The sequence below is a fragment of the Falco punctatus genome (genome assembly GCF_963210335.1).
Source record: "Falco punctatus genome assembly, chromosome: 6".
In the NCBI taxonomy this organism is placed as follows: domain Eukaryota; kingdom Metazoa; phylum Chordata; class Aves; order Falconiformes; family Falconidae; genus Falco; species Falco punctatus.
This window is the reverse complement of record NC_137585.1, coordinates 46,833,504-46,855,260: the sequence shown is the minus strand read 5'-3', so window position 1 is coordinate 46,855,260 and position 21,757 is coordinate 46,833,504. Positions and strand designations below refer to the sequence as shown.

The 21,757-nt window shown below is 41.4% G+C and overlaps 1 protein-coding gene across 10 annotated transcripts in view; it reads left to right on the top strand.

Annotated features, from left to right (window-relative positions):
* Positions 1 to 21,757, top strand: part of ANKS1B (ankyrin repeat and sterile alpha motif domain containing 1B) — a 441,931-nt gene that overhangs the window by 343,443 nt on the left and 76,731 nt on the right. Inside the window, exon 1 of one of the 10 annotated variants that reach the window (XM_080394139.1) lies at positions 8,376 to 8,700. The exons of 8 other annotated variants lie outside the window; for them this stretch is intronic. The gene's annotated coding sequence lies outside the window, so the exon portion shown is untranslated. One more of the 10 variants, XM_080394140.1, reaches the window with a different exon arrangement.

The following is a 21,757-nucleotide window of genomic DNA, read 5'->3' as shown; positions in this document are numbered from 1 at the left end:
CAAATGAGGAGGAAGAAAATGCCAATATAAGGAGAAAATTAAGAGTGATGTTAAGAGGGGCAGCAGCCGGGAGAGCCCTGAAATTCACTCCCCTGGCTTACTCGTGTCAGTCAGGTGTAACCACAGAACAGCAAGAGCTGATCTTGTTCTGAGGAGCTCAGAAGTGTGCATATTAACCCCCTTCTTGTATACAGGTGTTCCCATAATCAGAGGCAGGTTCCTTAGATCATCCCCTTTGCCATAAATTGTCTTATGGTATGACATTCCAGTATCTTAATATAGAAAAATTACACATTTCTCTCTTTTGCAGTGGTGTGAAATATTACCATGGGATCAATCTATATTTGATCCTGGGAAAAGAAAAGGTCATTGTACATTTGCTTTGCATTTGTTATGTAGCAATCCCTTCTGGCCCTAAAAGATATGAAATTTCTGAATCATTAATGTGGGTGTGTATTTTTACAATGTTTTGTTTTGTCTTTGATTACTTCCTAAAATTTAAATAGATTTTTTTTCTTACAATTATAAAATTAAGATTTTTATCCAGTGAATATTATGTAACTTTAAATTGTCTTTTAACTCTGATTCATGGCAAGAAACTGAAATCACAAAATATGTAATGGGGAAAATATTCTGAAAAATTTTTTGGACATACCCAGATGTTTGTTTTGATTTTTCAGTCAAAACAGAATAATAGCATTGTACTTTGAAAGCCTCTCGCATTCATTTTCACGTGGGATCAGTCTTTATAGACATATTTTGTAATAATTCGTCGCCTAGTGACTCCTCTGATTCACCATGGTACTTGTTCAGAAGGAATCTCGTACTGTAGTGAAACACAGACCTTGAGGGACTCTACTCTTCTGGGAAAAGTAGAAATCTTAATTATAGATCCTGTGAGAAAGTCACTGGTTCGGAAAGATAGTCAATGTTTTTTTGACTCAGAAAAAAAAAGGAAGTTATTAAAATGGAGTATTTCATTTTATTTTACTTATTCAAAACACCATTCCAGGAAGAAACTCTTTGACTAGATTTTCCAAATAAAAACTCAGTATTTTAAGAAACTGAATTTATCAATATATTAGGATCTCCAGATAGGCTACATACTATGATACTGTGTGTCTTTTGATTTTCTTCTGACTTTTTTCTGATCAGTTTACTTCGTAATCCATCTATCAATCTGTTAATAATAAATCGACAAATTTTACACTGCAGAGTCTCAGAAATAGACTGTTTGTAGCTTATATTTGAACAGCGCAAATACATTATGGCCACCATTACAATACAGTAATTATTTGCAGCATGGCCTTTGACACCAATACCAATATTCAGTATTTCAATATTTTAAACATGCATATGCATTTTACATTGTCATTAAATATACATTTGAAGCCATATATTCAGTGTTGTTACGCATTCTGCATGCACACACGTACATTTATAAAGTCAAGGAAAGTTTCCTTTCTCTTCAAAGTTGATCATCTCATGGTATTTTCAGACTAACCGTACTGTCCAGCTCAAAATTAGTTTTCTCAACTAGCCTTCTCTCTCTAACTCTCTGTGAACCACTTATTCCTTCCTCTGTGACTTACAAGTTTTAAAAATAGTACCTTTACAAGAGGAATAATAGAACAAAACAATTTTTATGATTTCATGCTTGCTTTTTCCAAACAAAGACCACCAACTGGCCAAGCCAGGCGTCTCTTTACTTCAGTTCAATACTTCATTATTGCTTCCTTCCTCCCAATAAAAACATGAACAGTAACGTTCACATACATTCACTTCATGGGTCCCTGTATAGTTATCTGATTACTACGAAGCTAATGCTCTGTTCTATAATTCTGAGGTAATATTCCACTTTATACATTTCTTAGTCAGGATTAACAGCAGATTTTCACTCTTTTTCATTGCTTTGCTTTCTGATCACACATTAGATTATACATGTTCATTCATCTCTTTATTTTCTTTTCTAGTTAGTCAAAAGTAGAAAAACCATTGTGATCACAAGAATAAAATGGATCTAGGTACTTTTCCTAAATTTCCTTGTTTCTTTTGAAGATTTCAGGAATCACTAATCAACATGCAACCAGATTATACTTTATGGATGTTCCATATGGAAGATTAAAGACCCTTCAAACTAGATTCTGTACAGTGTTTTAGAAACTATTTTTGTATATTTTTGCATCAATTTGAGTTGCAATGCCTCCTCACTTCTGGGGTCCTTTTAGTGAAATAAACAGAAACAGCCTCAAACCTGTACTATCTGAAGCACTTCCTTGTGCTGTCTTCTGCTTCAGAGAAACTGTCTTTACAAATATTCCATGTTTATAACCACCACACCATCAGTAATTGCCCAGCTCAGTTCTTGAGACTTTATTCAAAGGCAGGCTAAGGTGGTTTGTAGTTACTGCATTCTTTGGTGCTCTGGTACTAGTACTCAGCAAGCAAGAACCAGACGTGTGAGTCTGTATGAGAGACACACCTCTATTTGCCCATTCGGATGATCTTCAGAGACTAAATTTCTTCTTTGATGGATGTTTAAGTTGTTTTAAAAGACACAGGAGATTGTCCGGGGGGGCGGTGGGAAGCATAATATATTTTTGCCTGTGAGAATTCCCCACCAAACCCTGGTGCACCGCAGCACCTGCAGAGACTCCAGCAATTCCAGAAGATAGCTCCAGTTATCTGTTTTGGTTTGGGTCCCGCAATAACTGCACGCCCACACAACTTTATTTGGACTTACTATTTCCAAAGAGACTGTATTGTCCAAATTTATCACCTTCTTTGGACTCCTCTCCACCATTGGACAGTTTTAAGAATAAAAATCAAAGTTAATTCTGAATTATTGCTGAATTAAATGTTGAAACATAGGCTCTTGAGCTTCTTCTAATGATGAGATTGGAATTAAAATAAATGTATGAAGAAAACCCTGGTTTTAGTATAATAGCTAGATTTCTTTCTAGTTCTTAACTTTTCTCCGCTAGGATATTTAAGCTATCAGAAGTGTTTGTCCTATACAGCAAGATCCCATCCTCTGAGTGCTGACCCAGAGCTGAAAATAAAGCCAGCTTGCAGGACTGGCAGTAAATTCCCCATGAGATTTCCCTGTTTGAAACAGCATTCTGTTAGCGTTCTGTGTTCAAAAGATGACAACTTCCTTTCCCTTCCCCACTTTAAACTTCGAGGCCCTGCTTCTTACCCAAGCCAACACAGCTTCTTCATCTATCTTCAGTGAGCGTATTCCCTTTGTCTTGATTTGTTACAGCACTGTCGGAAGTGTTACAGTCTCTGTCAAGTTATATATCATGAGAATTATGTACATATATTTTACCAAGTGCATAGTCTTCATTGTGTTCTTAACTTTCCTTAAGGACCATGTATAGCACATAACTAATAACAGACTTCTGTGACTCTTGTTTGCAGCTCTCCCTCTCCCCTGAGTCCTTTTTCACCTGTATACTCACCCTTAGCCAGCTGTCAGGGTCTTTTGACATCTCATTTTGGCAGGTATTAATTTACCAGTAAAAATTTCTATAACTTTTTTGTTTATCTATTGGATTCACAATATGATTTTGCTTGCTCAGTAAACATACCTAAACAATTTTTTTAGCTCAGTATCTGAATATTGTTACATTTATGTGTGTTTATAATAACCTACGGTATGGAGTCGATCTGCTCAGTCTGTAGTCAGAAAATTCAAAGTCAGTGTATTTGGTTCTAAGAAAGGATTGTAAAACCAGTCCTATTAATTATTTTAAATCATTTTATCTTGCTCTTTACTAAAGATCACTTCCCTATTTGCAAACAAGAATTAATTTTGTCTTGTTCTGACTTTCTAGATCCCTTGATAGATTATCAACCATTAAAGGGTATGGATATCAGCCAAGCAGTTCAAATTAGCAAATCTTTATCTCTAACAAAGAGTCAAGTTATTATAACACAGAACTTTTCAGCTGTGCAGAAGTTACTTGAACAATCAGGATATAATATTTTTAAATTTTACTAAAAAGAAGCTGCTTCAATTTATTTTCAAAAATAACTTAATTGCTGAAGGACAATAATTTTCTATTACTAAAAATTCCCAGTATGAAGCTGTGTTTATTATCAATGAATTTTAAGTAGAAAAAAATTCCTTCTTTTGTTCCAACAGTTTTCATTTTCCATGAAAGGATGTGTAACATTGTTAGTCAATAGGAAAAATAACTGTTAGGGGCCATTTTGTTTAAAATCTATGTCTGTTTTGACTTGTTCATCAAAGAGCAGTATGGTGATACCCATTGTTTGAGCCTGGGAAATCTGGGCTGCAATTCACTCTATGGATGTGATAACTGGCTTCTTTATTTAAAATGGTCTTTTATTCTATAGAGTAAGATGATCCTTTTCCAGAAATAATCTAACCCTCCAATTTCTGAAATCTATCTGTATAAGACATTTCTGTTGCTTTCACATGGAGGTGACTCAGGTCTAGAGTCTGTAATCATGAATGTTTATGCCTACAGGTGTTTCCACAATAATGAGAAGTGCCCCAAAGTACCTGAATTTAAGGTACATATAGATAGAAATACAAGTATAGGAAACCAGATCCAGTTCTAGCCATCCTCTAGGAATGGAGACTTCCTCATTGTGCTACCCCACCGGTCAGATATTTTTTTGATTTAGGCAAATATGACAATGGTAGTCTTTTCCCATAAGGGTAGTTAACAACTAGCCCTGCTCACCTGAAATCATGTAATACACCCTAGCTGAACCACTGCAGCTCAGCCTAAGCCACTGCCAGGTTAGGAGAATCACATGGTACCTACTGTTCTCCCACTTTTAGGATTTAGGAGTTTCCCTCTAGGATCACATCAGCTAAGAGAACCAGGACCACAAATCAACTGCAATGGATGAAGCTTGCAGGAAAGTATAGTGGCACCCAAAAAAATCCAAAGCCGTACACAAGAACAAGCAATTTGACAGGATTTCCCAATTGCTGTAAAAGAGAAAGCAAGCTGCTTAATTCCTTACAAGAATCGTGGCCACCAGAGTAGCTCCTCATAGTCATCTACACAGATGTACGGATAAATGAAGTGTTGGACCAAGCTTTGATCACTGTGATCAGCACATCAGCATACTTTGCTGATCAGTTCAATGAAAAACACAGGGAATTTTTAAGGAAAAAAAAAAATATTTCTGATCTGATCAGATCCATCCACTGACAGTCTGGCCTCAACATACACATCTAAGATTTTGAGGCTTTCAAAAATATTTGCTAAAACTCATTAAATGCATCCCTGTACTTCTAACTGGATCTGCATTGCTAAAATAAATTGTTAATCTGCCTGCAGGACAAGACCACCACATTTGTTGAAACGCCCAGTGGCCCACGCAGCCCTCAAACCAGGACTGCAGCACGTCAACAGTCCCCACGTCTCACACCCCATTTCTGCCCAATCTGTAACATCCACAAGAACATTAACTGAAAAAAACGGCCTGTTCATGGCCATAAGGGAGGCAAAATTTTTCTCTTTATAGTAACAGATCTCCCTGACAGAACAGATTGTGGAGTATCCTAACATACATTCCTGCTATGACAGAGGTGAATGGTCCAGCGCTTCATTTATTTTTATCTTTACTTACCTGGTCCTGTCAGGACGCAGGGTAGCCATTGTTCTCTTGGATTCCCTAACAAGAGCAGGGTGAGAGCATCAGGTACAGCTGTCTTGGCTGATGACCGCATGCATGATGACCGCATGCAGGTGCAGGTATGTCTCGCTGCTGACACAGCCTTGACACCCACACAGCTACAGGTGGTCAGACCTTAGGGTCTGGAAAGGCATCCAGGCAAGATGCAGGTGGAGTGACTGAGCGGGCGATGTACCTCGTGCTGAAATCATGCAGATCTTCTCTGTCAAAACAGTACAGCAATCTGGGTTCACGTTTGCCTCCTCATCAAGCTTCTGAATGTCTAAAAATGCCCTTTCTGTCACCACCTTGCTAGAAACCTTCATCCTTTCCTGGGACTTCTTAGTTGTTACACACTTGCTTCCTTCATGCAGAGCTGCTATAGTCTGCAATATGTTACAATCAATGGAAGTAATGAGGTTTACGGCAGGTATAGAAAATGGCTGGCACTTCTACCACGCTCTGCCCGCATCACATCGGGCTCATGCTGACATCCCTAACTTGTTCCTCCTCTGGCTTAGCAATTCCATTAAAGTATCGGTCCTAACTCAGAAAGCTGTTAATGGATCACATCCCACCTATACTAAAGATCTTCCAATTTACAAAGCAGATCACAAATCCACAACAAAGTGAGTTGGAACTGCAGAAAGTCTTGTTAGCTGGAGGGATAGAGATGTGGAGATCCAAGGTATTGGAAAAGTTTGGTCAAATGCATAAACATTTGACATTTCAAGGAAATACTGCCAAAATGTCGGCTTTGAAAAGATCTGTTGATGTCAGAACACAAACGACACTGACCATTTAGGTGTAATATTTTATACTGCATTAACATGTTTTGAAAATTTGAAAAAGAAATGTTTTGAAATGGCAATTTTCATATTTACAGTCTAAATCTTTGGAATTCTATTTAGGAAACATTGCAAAATGTTTGTTTTCTCCTCATCAGGATGAAACTAAACTTTTGTATTCTGTTCAGTCCTTTTCCATATGGGCTACATCACATCTATGTAAATACCAGACTGCATCTATAAGATTTTATTGAAAAAAAATGAGCCATGCAAAGCAGCAGAGAGTATTTCGTTAAAATGACTTTCCAAACCTCATCCTAAGATGTGCTTTTGAATTAACGCTTAGAGTTCCCTGACATTAATTTGGCAGGGCTAATTAATTAAAATCAGTTATGTTACAGAAAACTGTATCTCTTGGAGCTTGCATTACTACTTTAAGCATTCAGCTCTTAAATACTCAACAGTTGCTCTTAGTGATTCATAGAAAAACTTACTCTACTGCCTTTACTCACACGGGTACTGGCGCATTCACTATGTTATGGCTGTCTTGAGTCAATCCAGCTGACCCGTTACACACATCGCTGAGCTCGGTGGCCATGTGCATGTCCCAGCTGTGCTTTTTGTAGAGAAAGGGTGTTACCAACGCTGTTTATAACCAAGAGAACCATTTATGAATGTGGTCATTTACTTCTTGAAAGATTTGCTTTTGAAAAAATGCAGCCCCACACTAGTTTAAGACCTAATTAACGCTCTCAGGGACATACACTCAGAGCCTCAAATAGGATTTGTTTTGGTGCCTGAAGCCATCTATGCTTGAAGTTCTGTATAAGCACATGCAGTTGGACATGCCAAACAAAAGGGCTGGTGAATTAGGTTTCTACATTTAATTAACGTGAGGTCTCCGAGAAGTTTAGACTGTGGGCTCCTATGTGTGCTTGGGAGGTTTGCCTCGCTGGTGTTCAGCTGCAGCTTCTGCATCATTCAGCCGTGTTCTTCCTCTCGCAGAGGCTGGAAATCACTGTGAATTTCAGCACTGTGAACTGGCTGTGTAAAACCGTGTCCAGAGAGTGACAATTTTTTCTTTCACTTTTTTATTTAGCCTTTTTATTCCAGGGAAGACAGAAAAGCTCCTTGAGACCTGGTAGCTCCAAAGGCAGGACCAGGGCCTGGAGCACCCCACCAGCTGGCTTCTTGGACAGGTCTGTGGGAGCAGGCCAGAGACACGCCGGCTGCTTTAGGAACTGGCTGCTCCCCATCACTTTACCTGCTGTAAAAGAGTGGGATTTTTTTGACACGGTAAAACGTTCCTTCCAGGCTCCGCTGGCTGAGCCTGTCAGATAACGTGCTCAGCCATCAAGTGTGTAACTTCCTCGGGGGAGCGGAGTAAGAGATAAGAGCCACCATGGGGGACCGAAAGTGCAACTCTGTCCTCTGACATTTTTTAAAGTTAAATTGCAGGGGCGTTATCTTTTGTATTTTATTTCCCTGATTAGACAGCGCGGGTGCTGCTTAATGGGATGCAGTTACGAAGTAAACAATCCTGTGGGATGCTTGTTTGTTCGTATTAACGCACGGATCTGAGCTCGGCAAAGATTTATTTAGACACTAGTGTTAAAAAAGGAAAAAAGTGGTTGTGTCGAGGGACCAAGGGAAGGCGTTCGCCAGCCGGCGGCAGGGACGGAGTTTCGCCGGTGGCTCCCGCGGCCCCCAAGACACCGCGGCCCCCGCCAGGCCCGGGGCAGCGGCGCCCTGCGGAGCGCCCCGCCGCGCTGCCGGCCCGCCTGCGCGGGTGGGCGCGGAGGAGAGGCAGGGCCCATATCCATAGTAACGGCGGGGGCAGAGGGGAGGCGCCGCGGCAGTTCCCCGCCCGCCGCAGCCCGCGCGGCGCCGGGACCGCACCGAGCCGCGGTGAGCGCGCGCGCGCCCCCGCCCCGCTCCGCGCTTCCCCGCGCCCCGCCCCCCCCTCCCCCCCCGCGGGCTGCGCGGCCCGGAGCGCAGGCGCGCGCCCCCGCGGAAGGCGGGGAGGGGGGAGGGGGTGCCGGCGGGGGCGCGCGCGGCGGCGGCTGGACGGGGAGGGCGGCGGGGGCTCCGGTGTGCGCGGCTCCGCGGCGCTCTCCCTGCCTGACTCACCGCGGGGCGCGGGGAAAGATGCTCAGCGCGGAGGGGTAGCGGCTGCGGAGCAGACGTCGGGGCCCCCTCCCTCCCCGCCCCCGCCGGGCTCGGCAGCTCAGCCCGCCGCCGCTCCTAGGTGAGACCGGGAGGCAGGGGAGGGCCGGGCGAGGAAGGGGGGCCGGGCACGGGGCCACCGGGCGCCGCCCCCGCCCCGCCGTGCGGCCCGGAGCGGGGTCCGGGGCCGGGAGCACGGCGCGGGTCCCCCTCCCGGGAGGAGACGGGCCGGCAGCGGACCCCGGGTGGCGGGCGGGAGCCGGCGGCGCCTGCGGTTGCCGCTTTCGCAGGATTATGTCAGCCCTTGCCTCGCCGGAGCCCCCTCCGCCGGCGCTGGGGCGGGCGGCGGCGGCGGCTCCCGCCCGGCGGCGCTGCGGGGCGCCGCGCTCCCGGGGCGGGCGGGGGGGCGGCGGCGGAGCGGCGGCGGGCAGCGCGGCGGCCGGAGTCCCAGACGCCTGACGGAGCCGGTGCTGTGGGCTGGTGAGTTGCCACCGGGCCGGCGGGGCGGGGGGCGGAAGGCGCGTCGGGCAGCCGTGCCTGCCCCGTGTGCTCCCGCAGCGCGCTGCCGAGCGGAGATGAACCCCGGGGGTGGGGGAGAAGCGGGCATCCACGGCGGGGGCTGCCCCCGGGGGAGCGGCAGCGCGGAGCCCGCAGCTGCTGCTTTCGGGGGGCTGTGTCACTGTTGGCGTTGCAAACCTCGGTTTCCTTAGGTCTTGTAACTTGGCCGCGACGTGCCCTGGTCTAAAACTTGTCGAGCGGGGTCTCGGCTTCAAGGTATCGCTCCTTGTCCTTTCGGTTATTGAAGGAACGCTAGTTGAGCGAAGTGCTACGGTTGTTTCAAAAAAAAAACCCCAAAAACCACAACAGAACCCCAAACCCCAATAAAGGAGGAAAAGCAGAAGTGTGTAAAGGTCAGAATGATGGTGTTTGCTTCAGTATCTCCGAAAAGGCTCATGTCCAAAAAATGCGTCTTAACGAACAGTTATTTTACCTTGTAGCGAGAAGGCAGTGTTGGTATTGCTCAGGTAGAATTTTTTTCTCTCCCATTTCGTTTGGAACTCAATTTGCTGCACACGTGCAGTAATGGTTTTCCTGAGGATTTTTAGCATGTGGGCTGATGCATGTTGCCATGTGCCTTGCAAAATTCCTTCTGCTCCGTGAGCAGTGGCAGTGTATGCCCATATGCACAAAATCAAGGTGTGCTCCATGCCATTCTCAACAGCAACGGCATTAATGAGGAAAACTACAGCGTCCATCTGTGGCAGGATTGCTGATATCGTAATGGTTCCTTAAACAGCATTTTAACTTATGCCACAAACTAGCGTTGGAAGTAAACCCTGACATGATGGATAGTAACTTCTTATTTGAATGTGCGTTAGGAACATGCCATCTTCTGCATATGCCAAAATATAAAATATAATAATCGGCTAAAAAAAACCCAAACAACTCAGGGGAAGTTTGTGTGTGGCAATAGGGACATTTCTTCCTGAATAAATATGAATACAAGTAAGCATTCATGTAAAGTTGGTACTTGTTTGCCAAGTACAAAACCTTGATCCTGCGGTGGGTAATTACCATAATGAGTTAAAACTCCTTTCTGATGGCATCCTAAAAATTGCCATGATACTCCAAAAATAATGGGGAGTCAGTGGTTTTAGCTGATGAATTTTGGTCTGGTGACAGTTTTCACTAAGAGCCCCATTCTTCTTGATACGTGTATGTTGCTCATACAATGTGCAGTCACCCGCAGACCCTCTTAACCTTACACACCTGAGAAGTTACATTGCAAGAATTTGTGCAAGTGGTTGACACATGGTAGGTAGATGAGAACTGGAACTCACGGATGTATTCAAAGTAAGCTCTGCTTTCTGCAATATTGGTGAGCTCCTTTTTATTTTTTTTTTCCCCAGAGAAAGGAGATGTGATAGTCAGGAAGAGATAAATTTATCCAGTAGAAGGCAAATTAAAATATACTATACATATTCATTCTACTTAGAAGGCATTTAAATGCAGTACCCCAAAATTAATTCAGAAAGCTGAGGGCCTGATGCTTTTTCTCTTAGCAGTTTTGGGGGTTTTGGGGGGGGAGAGGGGGGCAGGGGGATGACACCTCTAACTGGAAGTGGGTACAAGAGTTAAGGAGGGAAGGCAGAGAATGTGAAAATTGGGAATGGAGCTGTCAATGAAGCTGCCATCAAAGAAGGCTGCACTGGACTAAGAAACTAAAGGAGATCGGCTCTAGGTAAGAGTTTTGCTACTGAGGAATTTGAGGAGGGAGCTGTGACCCAGGGCAGTCATGATTCGGCTTACATTCCAAGAGCAAGACATTTCAATGTCAGAGGAATCAGAATTCCATGTTGGAAATGCTCATTTTAATTTACTTCCACCAATTGTGAGGGTGCAGATTTTGCTTTGTTTTAACATTGAACAGCTGGCATTTTGGTAAGGATCTTTGTATTTATTTATTAAATCTTAGTGATAGGCATAATGAATAATATTCTTCCCAAATAGTAAGCTTCCGCCTTGCTTTCAGCAGACTGAGAAACTGCCAAGCCTTGGACTTAAGCTCTCTTGGCTGTTGGTCCTGAGAGAGCTGCTCTGCATGCAGACTGGAAGTTAAAGCAGAGATGAGAGAGAGTGGTATAATTCTGGGTCCAATCTTATGCATTTGCCAAATACCAAGCGTGACTATATTACATTTATAAGACTGGACTTTTTCCTGATGATCCTATGATCAGAATACATTGCTTACTAAATGTTGAAAAATTGTATTAGTCTTCGAAATCAACAATTGCTGTGATGAACTGGCGAGTTTTCATTCTGACAGATATGATTTGGGATTGTTTTCACATTTGGGAACATGTTGGTTTATACTAGTTCACATTTTCAATGTTGTCTTCACAGTTACATGAGCTATAAGCTTATTTTTAAGAAATCACAGTCAGATTCTAGAGAATAACACCTTCAGAAAATTGTATCAGCCTGGCACTCTTTGCAACCCAATGTAATTGTTCCCTTTGTGTAGGCAATAACAGAGGGCTGCTTGTACTTGATCTTTTAGTTCATGTGCCAACTGTGCCAGCTTGTCTACAAGACAGTAGTCTTGGCTCCAAGTATCAAAGGGTTATGCTTCAGATAAACCTGACTTTGACAAGGTAATCAAGCTAGGGAAAGCATTTCATTGTCACAGTTTGATTGCTGTCTCTTTCCGTATTCTTTCTGTATTTTTTGCCTTTGCGGAGAAAAGCTTCCAAATGTGGTAATTTCAGTAGAGTGTTTGAGTGTGTTAAACTGAGAATTCTGAGCACTGAGATTCAAAGATGCAGGTCTTCACATGCTTTATCCTCAACAGTTTAGCTCTGTGTGTCACCAGTCTGCTCTCTTGTTCGAATTGATCTCAGAGATCATCATGGTTTATGGATTACATATAAAGACAGTGGGGTGTTTTGGGGAGAGCTTTGGTGGTCATACTGCTTTTGACATGGAGTTATGTGCTGCTCAGTGATCTGGGAGAAGAGGAGATACCTGATGATGTTTTTTTTTTCCTACCTGTTTGCATACTCTGGAGCAATATAATTTTTCTAAATGTCCTTCAGTCAGCTAGGAAACATTTTTTCATCTCACCAAAGATTCTTCTTTTAAATAACCCTCAAATTTGGGCTGGGTTCCCTCTCACAAGCTTGAGCATGGTGTTAAGGAAAGGAAAAGATATTGTTGACATTGTCATCCCCCAGTGAATTTCTCTGAAGTATCTTGCAACATTGCAAATGTGCCCAACTCCATGTTAGCTGCAGGTAGCAATTGTTTTATCTAGTGTAAGGGAGTGATGATACTACTGTTGAAGAAACCTTAACCAAAGGAGAATCATCAGAGAGATAGCCTTTCCTCCTTGGTAAAAGAATATTAATTTTTGGTTGAGAAGCACTGGCAGACCTCCTGAAGCTCTCTCTTCTTGGATCACAGAGTGAAACAAGTTGTTGTCATCAAAATGTTCAAGTACAAAGGAAAAAATCTGGGACAATCTCTGGTCTTCTTCCGTCCCCTCCTTACTGCCATTAGCCTCCTACTAGTGGGATATTTCTAACTCAGTTGACTGAGCAACATCTTAGAGAATTTTGCAGTGTCTTTCTTAAAGACATGGTATTTGCACAGTCCTTTAATGGCCCATTCCTGTGGGGTTGTGTAGTGTCTTTGTGATACCTCTAGAGAAATCACAAGAACATACAGGATGCTGTGTTATCGGTATAACGATGATACCCAGCATTTGTCTCTTTTTTCATTAGGACTCAAATCCTAACATATCTGTGCACTGAGAACTGAGACTGGGTTTAAGTCAAATGGCTGAAACTCAGTTGGATTGAGACAACGAGGTAATGAGCAAGGACAGTGTATCTAGGGATCTTCTAAAGTCTCTGGCTGTTCCATCACTTGAAGGCACTTGCTCAACATTCTCAAGTGGTCTTCAATGCTTGGACACATTCACTCCAGATGGTTAAGATTTGTACTTTTTTTCCCCCTTGTGGATGTTCATATCTTGACTTGTTTCTAGGACTTGCATGATCCTTTGCTGAACAATTACAAAGAAGGACAGTTTTCCTTTGAGAAAACCAATTGGAAATTCCAGCTGGTCCAGAACTAAGTAACTGTTACCATCCTGTTTTTTCTAAATGTAGCGCACATGCTATATACTTGTCAGAGGTGCCTGAAATAAGTGTCGGGGGGGGGGGGGAAGCCTTAGGAAGCTTGAGTTAGAAGTTCTTTCTCCCAGGCATTTGCCTTTGCAGTTTGCTCTTTCTAGAAACATGAAACTGGGATGTGTTAAGTAAAGATATCTCTCTTTGCTTATGTTTTTCCAGCTTTTTGATGCAGGAAATCCAAGGTGATTTGTATGAGGTTTGTAACATGTAATGGGTTTGCTGTTCTTCATTCTGTCCCTGGTTCCTGCAATCAGCAAACATCCAAAGAGGTTTTTCTGCTATTTAGAGTATTTTCAGTTCTGGTGCTGTAAAAAGGGTAAATGTGATAACAGATGCAGTAGTAGCAGATGAAGTCAGCAGGGAATTTTGCCTGTTTGACAGCAGTTTTTAGCCCATTGTTTAATTTCTGAAACACTTTTTCTGAAAGGTACTTCTCCAGAATGGAGAATAAACATTTTGTTTTTCAGGACATTTAAACATGGTGAAACATGAAGGTGATAAACACTTGTTTTGCTTGTCTGACTGTTGATGATCATTTAAACTCTTCATTGAGATGGCTGTTCCTCCAGACTGCAGAGTGGAGTCAGACCTTTAATGCTTCTGGGCATTTACATGTATGCCGCCTTGGCTGGTTCTGTGTACTTTGAAGTAAAGCTTTTGCAAAGATGTCAGTAAGAATATATGTCTCTTTTACCAAGGGTATACTGAAGATAATTTCTTTCATGTATCTGTTTGGTGAAAAACACTATTACACATAATATCTTTTGTTTCTAAGTGTTGTGAGTGATGGTAAAAGCCATTGGTAAATTGGTAAGCCACAAAAATAGTTGGATGTAATTATTCCTAATACAGGGAAACGAACAGTCAATTCCAACGTTCACTAAGATTTACATGATACTAAAATGTGTGTGTATGTGTATACGTGTATAATAGGAATAACTTTAATTATAAAAATTTCACTGCTGTAATGCGTGATCATCTCACTGTTTTAGGCTTCATCTTACCCTATTGAAATTGATGTTAAGGTTCTCATAATTTTAAATAGATTTGTAAAAACTGCTTGTAGAAATAATTAGCAACTTTGTACTGTTTTATAAAGTCTTAGATAATGTCACTTATTGCATAAACAAGCATGCTGGGTAAATGTCCGTTTGCAAATAGTTAAAACACTTAAAATTTAAGATAATTAGACAATTTTTGGTTATCTCCTGAAGGATCCTGTAATCAAAGAGCTGTTATACCATTGTCATGCTTTGTTAATGCTTTTATTTTCCAGGTATGTTTTCAGAAGTAATTCTAAAATCTAGGAAAAGTGTTGCTTTGTTAATAGTGCAGTCATCTGGAAAGCTCATTATTAATAAGTACCAAATTGGTTTGTGAAACACCTGCATTATTATTATATGATCAAAATACGTAGAACTTCAACATTCTGTACTAATATTTATAAACCACCACAGAGGTAAGTGGCTATTGGAGTGAATTGTCACACAGAAAAATACTTTAACAAAACCTAAGGGATGTATTGTGTGACTCATTTGTATATTTTACTGAAGCCATTACAAAACTGAATGCAAGTTATTATTTTTCTTTAAAATCTGAATGTGGTGGCATTCCAGCTCTTAGCACTAGCAAGAAACAAGAATTCAAGAATTTTCACAGACCTTTGTGAGTGAAAGTGATTCTCAATCCTAATCCATGTTATGCCCAGTTCAGATATCTCAGAAGTGAAGACTGGCTCTACAGGAGGCACATCATAAAAAGATTTCCAATCCTTATCTTCATTTAAAAACTCACAGTAAAAGTATTAAGTTTAACCAGTGCTCACAGGTTTAAAAATCTGTTGCACTAACATTTTCCTAGAGTTTTTCCCACTTCTTATTAGTTTAATTAATCGACTGTGCATGTGATTTTTACATACTCATGCAAAATGGCAATAAATCTTTAATATTTTCTGAATACGGCACAGTTGCACTTCTTGAAGCATGAAAGTATGGGATGAGCGCTAAATACTATGACTATTATTTCCTGCTTGGATTCTTTTGACTCTAATTTTTGTTGTTTGAAAGAGTATCTTTATGACTCGTGTGAGAGGTTCACAGGCCCTGTGCCTTAGCACAAGATACTGATTTTGGGTTCATCGTGTGGTGCCATGACTTGAGTGTTTCCAAACTGCTGCCTGCACCCAGCAATGTCAGCACACCGCCAAACAGCTCCATACTTGTCCTTTAAATACTTTGTGTATCTGTTAGTCACGATCACAGCACAGTAATACCAAGTATTTATTTAGTGCTACCTACATCATGTTCATTTCATAAGCATCCAACCACCAGTGCAGGATAATTTTGGGGGTTGTCCTGGATGAAATACGCCCTTTAGCACTTGGCTGCACCCATTCCTGCTCCTTTTTAAGGCTTGCTGTCACCATTTTTGCTCTTTACGGACCTGTTTGGGACTAAGTGGTAGCTCTGCAGTGGTGATACACACAAGGAAGCATAGGGCAGACCTCAGAAGGTCTCACTCAGAGATTTTGAACAATGTTCTCTGCTGATGTAAATTGTCAGAGCCCCATTGTTTTCATTGACTGCACAGACTGAAGATCATGTCTCACGTACTTTTGTCTGGTGTAGTCTTCCTGGATACTAGGAAGAAGGACAAGCAATAGAATATGTTCAGTTAAACTGCAGTGAAGAGGTATTTGGGCAGCTCCTGTCACACTTCTCTGAAGGTAGTAAACATTCCCCTATTGCTATCATTGTCCTGAGAGCCCCAACACGGATAGAAGTCCCATGGACTCTTGCTAAAGATGCCATCTTTTAATGTGAATTTTATTTTCTTTATTTACTTTTACTTCATTTGCATTGACCAATTAATTAACTGAAACTTCAGAGAAAATGAAATGTCTAAGAGGAAAGCTTGAGACCAATATTTTACATCTTTGTGACCTAAAAAATTAGGCTCTAAACTTCGTAATTCGGTATGTGTTTTTTCAAAGGGAAAGGTGCCTTTAGAGGAAGTGTTAGTGTAATTGATACTCTCTGTAAATGCCCAGTTGTGGAAATGGGAAACTAATGTTAGGCAGTCCTAAGCTGGAAAGCATGGCTGTAGAGTGTTAGGTTTCCCTTTGAACTGTATTTCATTAAATATGCCATGTTCTATATATACAAGCAAGTGCCCTTCCTAGGTTGAGGGTTTTCTTGAAATCCTTTGATCTTGATATTTAAGGATAGTGCTGTAGGACTGTATTTCTGTAATAAGAGTGCTGGTAATATTAATTAAGAAATAAATGCAATGTAAAACATAAGCTAAAGAGCAAGTCATGTCCCCCCAAAAAAGCATTTTTTTCCTGTTTAAATAGTTGACTGCATTGATACTATATTTTCTTTGTTATGTATACTGAAGACCACTCCAGTCAACAGAAAGTTGGGAAGCTTCTTTATTTTTGAACCAAGTTTCCTAATTATTTTAATAAGTAAAGAAAAGCTACTGCTTGCTTCTGCTGACTCTTGGTACGGGGCAGCATTGTACGTGTGTGGTACCTGAGGACTTGGCGATGCCCTGTAGCAATGAGACCACAGCTGCTGAGGACAGTGACTTGGTCAGACTGGGAAGTGATTCCCCAGCTTGCTTCTCTGTGGTGTCAGGTGGGTAATCTATGCTGGGACCTTTGGGAGAGAGGAATCCCTTTTTGTCTGCAGGGTATAGCACAGGATTTGTTTTAAAAAATGCCTTTCTTGCCTTATGGTCTAAGAACTTAGACTTTGTATGAGAAAATTTGTTTCACAAAACCAGTTTAGAACAGAATTACTGTAAAAGAAACAGTCTAAATTAGAAGCAGTGAATAAACACAAAACAGCAGTCATCTTTCCATGTTGTTCTTACACTGACATACACCCTATTTTAAGTTATGTAACTTAAGTAATAGGATTGTTATTTGATTGTTATTCATCATCTCATTATATCACTGGAGGTACAAATACTTATGTAAAATAAAATTTCTTCTTTTCTAACCGATGTTCACTTTTAGTTCTCTGTATGTGATGATGATTTTATACTTTAATGTAAAACGATTCATGGAAATAATCCTGTGTTCATACATTATACAGAAGCTACAGTTGCTATTGCTAGGGGCTGATGCGTCGCATTTTTATAAATCTTATTTTTAGAATATCTTATTTCAGCCACCACAACCTGTTCTGTTTAAAACCCTGTTATGTTGATCCTAATGCAGTGATGACATAACTGAGAGAGTGAGGACGCTAGTTAAAAAGACTAGTAGCATTCGTGATGTATTGATGTATTACTTCATTAGGAATGTAGGAAAACATCACAAGTCAGGTGCTCTTGAAGAGGTGGTAATAGCAAGAAAACAGTCGATTTGAACACATAAATTCAGTTGAATTTAGCACTTTTATCTTACGTTTTTCTTCCTCTCACCTCTCCCCTGGTTCTTTAGTCTGAAGTTTATATTTTTATATTATGCATTTTATGCTTCATTATTCACATCTACCATTTCCAAAACCGAACTCCTAACCTTTTGTCCTGGTGCCTTTGTGCTTCATGGGCGAAGGAGAGGTGGAGCTGCCCCACTGGAGCGTGTGTGGAGAATCCCTTTGACTTGTGGTCTCCAAGGTGGATCTTGCCATCCAGCTTCCCATCATTCTTCCTGTTCCTGCTCTCCCACCTCAGCATAGGGCCCCGCTGAAGAGGATGAGATGATGGTCTAGATCTCCCAGCGCGTGGGAGAGAGTGGGTGGTTGAAGCTTAGCTCAGCCTTGAGGCATCCCCACGTCCTACAGCTTCCCACTGAGGATTAGGGGATTGCAGTGTAACTTGCTCAAGTTCCTCTGTCACACGTTGCTGCGGTGAGCACAGGGTCTGGTCCAACAATATGAAAATTGACATAACTGAGTTAAGTCTGAAGGTTTTCATGTTGCTGCGGTCACATATAAAGCCGTCGTCTGAGTTTGGCTCAAACTTTGATGGTGTGAGTGAGTCTGTGTAATCAAATTTGAAGGTATTTATGTAATTACTGAATTACCATAAGTATTAAGAGAGCTGTCATGCATTACTATGCTATAAAACCTGATACCTTTTGTAGGCTATGACACATGGAGTGTGTTTGTTTATACTTCTGACATATTACAAAAGATTGTGTGATGCATTCAGAAATTACATTGACACTATAGCAATCTCTGCCTCCCTTTTCTACACGGCACTTCCTAAGAAGAATGTCAGCCATGGTTTTCTGTAATCTGAAAAGGGATAAATGTTGAGGTAGTTCATCATAAATAAAAAACTTTGATACAGTTTTTTCTGTTTCTTGAAGCTCTGAAGAAGTGGACTCCCTCCTAACTCTGCAGTACTTTTTCAGGCTGTGAAACTTGGAAGTTGGGGACGGTAAGCTTGTTAAATTGTGGACAGGAGTAGTTGAAAATGGCAATTTTAATGTTCCCTGTTTGTGTTCCAGAAAAGATAGTGATGGCAGAAGAGAATAGAAGCGTCAGGTCTGCAGGAGAGATTCTAGATACTGTAGTAATTGGACTAATCAAGGCTTAAATGATTACAGTTTTTATTTGTATTGTGCTGTTCTCTTCCACGGACCAGAATGTGGTAGGCATATTCTAGTGTAGAGTTTGGTAGGGCTGCTTTGAAACATCATATTGCCTCTTAATGGTGGGGTGGGGTGGTTTTACTTTTCAGGATACAAGACTTGCTGAGCTATATTTGTGAGGATTCTGCAAATATGTTACTTTCTATTATACTCCAGGTGTAGGCCTGGGAGTTTGTCATGTAATCCAAGGACTCTGAATAGGGCTTTAGTCCACCCTCCCTAATGCGTCTGGGAGATATTTTTATACCTATGTATGTTTTTCTTGGGTGTGTAAGATACTTCAATGTAACAGGGAGTGTGCATATTAGATCAAAGTTTTTTCAGTGTGTGTCCCTTCTGTGTCCTGACACCAACTTGAAAGTGCAATATTCCTATTATTTAGCTGAACATCCACAAATTCCTGGAACTGCTGTGTTTTGTATTGCATACATGCCCATAGCATTGCAGTGCTTGGTCAATGAGAACATTCTGGTAGATGCCACTTGGCAGAAAACTCTTGCCCAAATGGCACGAAGCATGAGTGGCTCAAGGCAGGTGATAAACATGGCCCATCACTAGCCCTGTGTTGCCACAAAAGACATTGCAAAGTCGTATCTGTTTTTTCAGCAGGAGCGAGTGAAAGAGAGGGTCTCAGAGATGTGTGCTCAACTAAAGCAAATGCTCCTTCATGAAATCACTCTGGTTGCTCTTATTCCCAGCTTTCTGTAGAAGATTAGAAAAGATTATGCTAGTCTGCTACAAATAATCCCAGTATCAGTCCACAAGTTTTGATTTTCTTAGAGCAGCAATTCAAATACTTCTGCTCACTGTAGTGAATCATCTGTCTGAGGCAAGGATGTTTTCTACCAACCAAACCAAGGCTCTGTCAGCAATAGGGTTGATTGCTCTTCCAGAGTACAATAAAACCCACCGGAAAGCAAGAATACTTTCACTAGGAGCACTTGGTCCATGATGAAAGTGGAAATGGTTTTCTGGATGAAGTAGATAAGAAATTGAGTGATGCTAGTTTCAAACACTTTTATCCTAAACTACTGACCTCCTCTTAAGTAGTCCTGAATTTCTGTCAGCTAAGTAAGAGCCCAGGACTTTCATCTGTCTGTTTAGGATAATACTATGAGTACGATTATTCCACAGTTAAGAAGTTTTTGAGGGATTTATTCCCTGTGCTTGCTCTGCTGCCTGAACCGTACCTATCCTAGGAGTTGATTGCAGTATTTATCAAAGCTATGGAGCCCCCATTTGAGCCATCTGTAGGTGGTGGTTGTGCCATCTGTCACTAAAGACTGCCTTCCAGAGGGAGAGACAGTATGCACAGACTTCGTCATGCAAAGCCTGTAGGGTATGGTCTTTGATGTTTGCTTTATCCTTGTAAGATGTATAAGTTGTAGTGTTTCACTAACTTCTAAAATTTTTATTGCAAGAGGCTTCTGAATGCCATAGTAGCTGATACTTTATCCTCACCCATCTGTATGCATTACGCATTTTACTGAGCTCCACTTGTTCTTCTGGGAGGTGAGCTATGGTACCTAGTTGTTAAAGTCTGCAGGAATGTAAAAAAAAAATCAGCAAAACCAAGCTGCAAAAGATTTCAAACTATTATAGTGCTTGGAGATAATGATAAGAGCCACACAAAGTGAGGTGCCTTTGAGTGCAAGCATATCACTTTCCAAATATTTTTGCTATGAATTATCAAGGATTACAGCAGCAGCAGCAGATGTTCAAGGCAGCATGATATAGATTGTGTATGCTTTTGTGTTATGATTAACTGAGCCAATATCCTTGGATACTAAGAGATAGGTGACTTCAAAAAGTTTTGAGAGAACATTTAACAGCATGTTTTGGGAATACTTTCACTACAGATGTTGCTACCGGTAGCAGCATTCAAAATTTTTGCGTGGTGTTTAGTGATTGTCTAATTTATGATTAGCAGTGGTGGATTGTGATTAGCCACTACATTTGAAGTGAAATTTGTGTTGTCTTCAGATGTATTTTATGTTGGATCTGGGGGTGGTGTGATGACCTAGACAATAGTGAATGTGTGAACAGCTACCTACTATGAAAACTGTGGGCCTTCAGGACAGCAATTTTCATGACTTCATATTCTCTCTATTGCACAAGCTTATTGGCAGTCCTTGTCGCAGTGAAGGGTACGTCTTCATACTGTGTGGCCATGGGGCTGTGAATCCTTCTGCTGCCTTTTTCACTTTGGAGTAACGTGTGGACCAGACGTGCTGGTAACCAGAGCGTTCAGAGGCTGCTGCCGAATTTGTGTGTTGCCTGGGACAGTAGCTCGTCCATGCAAGTAGGACTCCTGAGCTACCCTTGCTCACTGTGACCCGCACGGTGTTGGCGATCTGTCAGAAACAGACATAAACAATGAAGTGGTGGGTTTCATAATACATATGGGTTCTTTTAATGCAACACAAGGAATAATTTGTACAAATGAGAGAACCCTAGAAAGAGACATTGCATCAGTAAGAGGTGATACTGTGCGTTGCTATGTTAAACAGGAAAGGAGCTGATTTAGCATAAGCAAACGGACTTTTAAAAAAGCCCCGTGATAGCTATTCCTATTCTAGCGCAGATCAGATGTAGCATTAAGAGTCTGTCATGACTTATATGTGTAATGTCTGTGTACTTACATATGCATTAATAAAATATTCCAAGAAATGCATAGAGAGAACATTACATTGTCAGTAAGAGGTAATGCATGTTTAATCTAGACCTGGCTTCTGAAGATACTCATGAAATGTAGAGGATCAAACATTTTATTTAAATATTGTATTTCAGGGCATCTGAGTGGATCGTTCTTTGTTCTTTTTGGATGTTCT